This window comes from Selaginella moellendorffii, unplaced genomic scaffold (assembly GCF_000143415.4).
Source record: "Selaginella moellendorffii unplaced genomic scaffold, v1.0 SELMOscaffold_101, whole genome shotgun sequence".
Lineage (NCBI taxonomy): Eukaryota > Viridiplantae > Streptophyta > Lycopodiopsida > Selaginellales > Selaginellaceae > Selaginella > Selaginella moellendorffii.
The window spans coordinates 371,221-379,006 of NW_003314362.1; positions in this window are offsets into that span (position 1 = coordinate 371,221).

Sequence of the window (7,786 nt, forward strand, 5' to 3'; positions counted from 1 at the left end):
TCTTGCAGGCTTGTGTGTAGAAGAACTACATACGAGTGGTACTGGATTGGTGACGATGGGATCGTGAAGCACTCTGGATTCGGGCTGGGATTTGAGAGGATGAGTAGAGAACATTGGGGATGTGATATGAAACGAACAAGAGAGCGAACCCTAGGCCAACCTCCCAACCCTTAAGGCGTTATGGCCTTAAATCCCACAAGCCATGGAATATTCTTGGAATATTTTTGTGGTTCGTGTCATTCTCCCCTCCCTCATGACCCAGCCACATACGGTAGCCTCGAGAAGCTAAATGAGCCTCAAGTGAAAGGAGTCCAAGGCAATATGGCCATGGAAAAAAGATGTGCAAACAGCAACACCAATGTCGCAACAAACGGTCATGAAAGAAAGAAAGCAATATGGCTTTCTCACATGACAATACGATCATGGAAAACAAAAGAATGAGAATAGAACAAACGGCTCAAATCATATAGCAATACGGCTATAGAACTCAATTCTCCCTTTCCTCAGAAATGTCATCCAAGTCATAACCAAAACTCAGAAACACTCTCTTCATGTCATCCTCAGTTTCCCATGTAGCTTCGTCCATGGAATAACCATTCCACTGAACTAACAACTCCCTAGTTGTTTTCCAGCGTGTTTTCACCAATCTTTTAGCAAGAATATTGGCCGGACTAGCCTTCTCTGCATCAATCTCTAGAACCTGGATGATGGACTAATTCATGATATCACCAGAGTGCAAACATGATTTAAGCTTGCTCACATGGAACGTGTAAGCTCCTGAGTTTGGACTTCCCGGGAGGTCACCCAACCCAGTACTATTCAAACCCAAGGACGCTTAACTTCAACTATCCCAAGACCCTTAACCGATTGGAAAAGGGGGTGCACTCTTGTTCATGGGCCCTTTCCCTCTATATTTGAACCCCATGGATCGTCTCTCAAGTCGTTCTCTTTCGTTGCTTACAATCCACCACGCTTCCCTGCAAGTTCACGCCCTCGTGAACGGAAGCTGAGAGCCGCAGCTCTCCCGAGAGCCCCGCTCTCTTGACACCCTACCCCTCGGGTCGAGCCCAGCGGGAGCAAACTGGACCAGCCAGATGTCAATCAACATGTGGTGTGATTCCCCTAGCCAACCAGCAAACTGGACCAGCCAGATGTCAATCAACATGTGGTGTGATTCCCCTAGCCAACCAACAGAGTCGGACCCGAGACCCTCTGATACCAAATGTAAACGCTCCTGGATTTGGACTTCCCGGGAGGTCACCCAGCCCAGTACTATTCAAACCCAAGGACGCTTAACCCCAAATATCCCAAGACCCTTAACCGATTGGAAAAGGGGGTGCACTCTTGTTCATGGGCCCTTTCCCTCTATATTTGAACCCCATGGATCGTCTCTCGAGTCGTTCCCTTTGGTTGCTTACAATCCACCACGCTTCCCTGCAAGTTCACGCCCTCGTGAACGGAAGCTGAGAGCCGCAGCTCTCCCGAGAGCCTCGCTCTCTTGACACCCTACCCCTCGGGTCGAGCCCAGCGGGAGCAAACTGGACCAGCCAGATGTCAATCAACATGTGGTGTGATTCCCTCAGCCAACCAACAGAGTCGGACCCGAGACACGCTCCGATACCAAATGTAAGCTCCTGAGTTTGGACTTCCCGGGAGGTCACCCAACCCAGAATGGAAAATTTAGTCACTTACAATTGTGACTACAGTTGTGAGACACAAAATCCCTAGGCCCCAAAGTGCAGCCGGAAGGGCGCCACATGGTAGTGGCCGAAGCGAGAGCCAAACGAGCGTAACACGTTTGGACCAAAAGCTCCGACTTGAAAAGTCAAAAGCGGGAGTGGAACTCCCAACGAAGTGCTCGAGGAACGAGCACGAAGCGAGCAAAAGGTGAGGCTCCAAAAAGGGACCCAAAAGGACCAACACATGACACGTGGGAGTGTCCGAGATGGACTCGAGTTGGAGTCCGAAGTGGAGTCCGAGATGGACCCGAGTTGGAGTCCGAAGTGGAGTCCGAGATGGACCCGAGTTGGAGTCCGAAGTGGAGTCCGAGATGGACCCGAGTTGGAGTCCGAAGTGGAGTCCGAGATGGACCCGAGATGGAGTCTGAGATGGAGTCCGAAGTGGAGTCCGAGGTGGACCCGAGATGGACCCGAGTTGGAGTCCGAAGTGGAGTCCGAGATGGACCCGAGATGGAGTCCGAGATGGAGTCCGAGATGGAGTCCGAGGTGGACCCGAGATGGACCCGAAATGGAGTCCGAGATGGACCCGAGATGGAGTCCGAGATGGAGTCCGAAGTCGAGACCGGGACCGAGACCGAGACCGAGACCGAGACCGAGACCGAGATCGGGACCGAGACCGAGACCGAGGCCGAGGCCGAGACCGAGCCCGAGCCCGAGTCCGAGTCTGAATCCGAGTCCGAGTCCGAGTCCAAGTCCGAGTCCGAGTCCGGAGCCTGAGAGGGTGAAAGCCCAAAGCGTTCGTCTCCCAGACCCTGGGGGGTTTGGTGAGCTCCAAAAGTATAGTAGGGGGAGGACTGCAGTGGAGCCAGTTTGGCCAAGAAAGGCCAGTTTGGCCCAGGAAGGCCGGACCCAGTGTTGGGTGATGAGCTGCCCACTGGGAAGTCCAAGACTAGAGTGAACACAGACCGACAAGCGGGGTAGCTTGGTGTAGTGTTCAAGAGCCGGCTCTAGTTCCCCCGGGAGATCGACTGGCCGATGCTCCCAGTCCAAGTGTGGGTGGCACTACCTACTTGGATACCTGGTGTGGCTCAACGGAACCCGCTCTAAGCCCATGGCTAGAGCACCCAAGGGCAGAAGGCGAGGAGAGTACCCAGGTGGCTCGCATAAGGCCACGGTGTTCCGAAATGTTGTCCCAAAGGCCCAGACTGTGGAAAGGAAGAGGAGCAGTCCTCTGGGGTAGTGACCAAGGACACAGTCGTGTGGTGAGGAAGTCCCAAAGGACCGTGGGACTTAGTGGTCGGGCCTGTGGGTCTCGATCCAGTGGCAGTGTTGGCAAACACGGCCAGGGGCAGAAAGGGACTTAGTGGGGACTGACAGAGGGATATTGGGGAAGGCTATTCCCCTTGTCGGTGGGCATCCTAAGGATGCTAAGGAGTGGATCTGAGATGACCACTCACGGATGGTTTGCCTAGTCTTGGAGAGCCAAGACGGTGATGCAAGTGGTATTGGACTACCAGTGTGGCAAAGGTGATTGGGCATGGCCTTAGCGTAACAGGCTGCTATGTCGGTGGTACCTTTGAGTGTCGGTCATGGGATCGGACACGTGGAGCACTTGGACCAAGTGCAAATGTTGAGTGGCATGGATGCCATTCTCGGGGCTAGCAAGTCCCAAGTCCTGGATTGGACTTATGGAGGTTGTGAATGAGACTCCTCCAAGTGGTCAGAGGTGTGGTTAAGTGACTAAACTAGAATGGAAAATTTAGTCACTTACAATTTGGTATCGGAGCTGTTCCTTAGTCCGACTTTTATTGGTGCTCAAGTATATCACCACTGGTGTTGGCAATGGAAGGTCCGAGAAGTGGGCCTATCTTTGAGGAGTAGCAGGTCGGGAAGATATGGCTCTCCATTACAGTTCATGTGTGAACTTGTAGACAAGGTGGTGGATAGAAAAGGGCCAATAATGGAACGACTTTGGGATCTTGGGAACAGTATATGGTTTTCCTCAAAGAGTTGAGGATGTGATCTAGATGAGCGTTTGACTTAGCAAACTGGCTAATGTAGTTGTGGTAAACAACTACGGGAAAGATAAAGACTCCAAAGCAATAAAGGAGTCACAAGATTTTCCTCATATAGTTGAGGTTGGTGCTCATGAATGTGAGACCAGAAGTAATGACCGTGGGAGGTCAAATACGGAAGAGGACTCAAGTCCTTGAAAAGGTAGCCGGGGCTACCTCTAATAAATGCTGGAACAACCCAAGGAGTTGGGGGTGTATTAAGTGGATGAGTTGGTGTTCTCATCACATGGACAAATAGTCCTAAGGGGCAAAGGTTGCCCCCAGAGAACAAAATCAAATGTCGGAGTAACACTTGTGAAAATAGTCCTTTTGAGTAGGACAGGAATGCAAGAAGTGTATTCCAGTGAGCTAGTGCCTCACAAGTAGGACCTTACGGGTCTGTGGATTAACCAAGTCCAAAACTGCTGGATGACTCAAGTAGAGTCAACGGATGGTCCTAAAAGGACTGATTGAAGCATTTGGACTGAGGTGTGTTGTACCCCACAAAGGATGGGGGGGGATCATAGGATCCAAGGATGAGAACAGAGGGTATCTCATCGATGGCAAAATGTGCCATACTAAAGTTATGGGAAAGGTGTTCCCAGAAGAAAACAACTTTGATATAAAGTTGTGTATGACCTCTATGGTGCAGTGCTAACGGATGGTTGGCATGAGAAAGAGCGGTGTTGGTCTTGGCAAAGACTTAGACACGAAGGGGAAATGTCATAGAGGTAGGCTCGTGGAGCCGATGGTGTGGAGACACCAAATGTGCCAGGGTGTGATACCTTGAGGCTATGTTGGTGGGTTCATGAGAACCCCTTGCCAAAGGAATCCCAATGGAAATGGGAATAGCATAGCCTAAGCTGTAGAGCATGCAGTTGGAGTGTGGTGACCCAAATAATGATGGAGGTGTGGAAGCACCAAACAATGAGTTGTAGGACTTGACAACTATGAGGCAACTAAACAAGAGGTGCAAAATAACTGGTTAAACGGGTAGAAGGTAGCTACCCAAGATTTCTTAATAGCATAGGGAAGTTGGATATACCCTTACGGGGGATAAGTTGCTTGTGTTGCGATATAGTAAGTCAATGTCATAAAAGGAAATACTCATTGTCAAGAAAGCCATCATTGGGACACCCGAACACTCTAGAACACCAGAAGGTGGTGTTTGATGTCGCGAGGGTAATGGATAAGGCCCAAGGGACTAAGTCCCTAGCGAATGATGGATAGAAGGTGCTATCCAAATGTCCAAAGGTTGCGAAAACAGGAGAGGACTGTCTACCAGAGTTAGACAAAGCCAAAAATAGAATTTTGGCAAGGCTAGTGATGGGCATGTAAAGGCCCATAAGCAACAATGTAATCCCAGTGTGTGGGATTATAAGGTGAGCATACCCGGATTGAAGAACCACTCCCTGGGCTATTGGGTTGGTTCATCCCTAGGAATACTTGCTAAGGCATGATAGAAAGTGCAAAGCTATCCTCCTGGTCTGAAGGAGAATGACCGAAGGAAAGGTGCGAAGCCAAAAGCAAGAAGTAAAGGGATAGAACCGAACCGTAGGAATCAAAGGGCATAACCAAGGTTGGTTATGCCAGCTGAGAGTGGAGAATCAAGTGGGGGCTCGAGGGTGTTGCCGCTAGCAACCGTGATGCCATGGAGAGTCTAAAATATGGAATTGTCCATGTTAGACTATGTGGCATTTGGAAGGCTTACAAAAAGGGAGGCCTTAGCAAGCTGAGGGACAGAGTTCCTTCAAGGTTCCCAAAGACGATTCTAGGTAGCTTAGTACCTAGAAAGGCCAAGTGTAAATGGTTCATGGAACGCGCGAAATCAGAGTGGCGCAGCAGAAGCGTGGTCTTGAAGCTTGCCATGAAGCAAGGCTATCAAGGTTAGGGAAGTAGTTCCCGAGTGTTCAAAGAGAGGGCTTTGAACGAAAGTCGATGGTTAAGGACTTTCACGCTTATGCAGGAACCATGTTACAGTGGTCGGAGGACTTGCCAAGCGAGATTGGCACGTCGGGGGAACAAATACCCTAGTTGAAGGTGATAACTTCAAAAAGGGTGGGCCATGGGGCCGAGCATGGAGGAGTCCATGCATGATCACAGACATGTCAAGTGAGAGGACTTGGCAGTGTGGAGGAACTAGGTTCCTAAGCTGTGATCTGTAGCGCGCTTTAAAAATAAGTTGGTGCACCGGCGTGGGGAGTCACGCCAGGCATCTTGTGTGATGCCGTCCGTAGATGCATATACGGAGGTTGGGTTCAAGTCCCGACCCTCTAGTGCTTGGGTTCAAGTCCCAAATCACTAGGGCGTGGTGATGGTTTGGAATATGAGGACACTTATATTTCGGTGGTCATGGACTCTCAGTGGGGAGACTGGTTTGGGCACACCGCCAAGCGAGGGATGCCTCGGAGTCGTGATGCACGGTTAGATTGCTTAGTGTGAAAGCTCGGCATATCTAACTTGAACGCTTTGGTGCAAGTGGCACCAAGGTCGTGGTGAGTGAGATGGGGACACCTAATCTTAGTTGCTATGAACCCTTGGCCGTAAGGGCTAGCTTGGGTGCACCGCCAAGTGTGGGGGATGCCCCCGGGGTTATAGTCAACAACTTGGAGGTCTAGAAGACCAAGTACCTATTGGCAACTCTGTTAAGGTGCCAAGGTGAGATCACTAGGTGATCTTATGGCCAGATAAGGACAAGGTCCTTGGTTGGCTAAGGAATGAAGTTCCTGGTTCAAAATGTTGAAATTGAACTGTTTAAGGTGGTGTGGCTTGGTCGTGATGACCAAGTGGGAAGAGCACCTAAGGGAAATAAATTATGTCCGTGCGATGGCATAGTGAGTCCGAGGAAAGTAGTCTCTATAAAAGACCCATGGGAAGGTCACGAAGTTGGGCCGTGGGTAGAGCCCATAGCAGAAGATGCTAAAGAGACATACTAGGGGTGAACATCCTCCGGACTTGGCAAAGAAGAGTCTTTGCTATGGAACCGAAACAATACCTCAAGGAGGGAGGTAGAGATTCGATGTTGCTTGGTGCAACAATCAACGGATAAGAGCAAAAGATGAGTGGCCAAGATAGGGCCGTGGAATCCCTTGGAAGGAATCCAAGTGACAAAGTTAGGCGAGGAACACTAATGTGTTGGATGCTAACAAGTTGCCGGAAAGGAAGTGTGTTTCCAAGGAGGGATTCCGAAATGCTCCGATTTGGCAAAAGTGGAAGCTCCAAGGGAGGGAGCGGTAAGGTAGCCAAATGATAGGGCCATGAACAGCCCTAGCACAAAGTATGATAACTGGAACTTTGGCACGAAATAGAAGAGAGGATGATGGTGCCCTCGAGTAGAGAACTTCCTAGGATGGGAAGTGGAGTTGCACAAAAGGTGCAAGGCAAGGTGTCGGAGACACCTAGGAAATTGACTCCAAGAAGTCAAAATTCAAAGTTCCAAAGTGCAAAGGTTATATCGATGGAAATTGAGACTACTCGAGAAGGAGTAGTGGGATTGACTTAGAGAAGGGTCTCTAAGAGGTTTAGCGAGAACTAAACCAATAAAAGGAGAGAACCACTATATGTGGTCCAATCAGTCTCTAAGTTGGAGAGACTACCCTCCTTAGAGGATATGCAAAAGGCATGGTGAGCCTTCAATGTCCAACCATTGACGAATATGGAGAAGGCATGGTGAGCCTTCAATGTCACACCATTGACAAATATTGGCTACGCGCCAAGGATGGAAATGGTAACACATGCGGGTGTTACTTTATAAAATGGTTCACCGTTCGATGAGGACATCGAACTTCGTCTATGGGTGGTGGAGTTGTGAGACACAAAATCCCTAGGCCCCAAAGTGCAGCCGGAAGGGCGCCACATGGTAGTGGCCGAAGCGAGAGCCAAACGAGCGTAACACGTTTGGACCAAAAGCTCCGACTTGAAAAGTCAAAAGCGGGAGTGGAACTCCCAACGAAGTGCTCGAGGAACGAGCACGAAGCGAGCAAAAGGCGAGGCTCCAAAAAGGGACCCAAAAGGACCAACACATGACACGTGGGAGTGTCCGAGATGGACTCG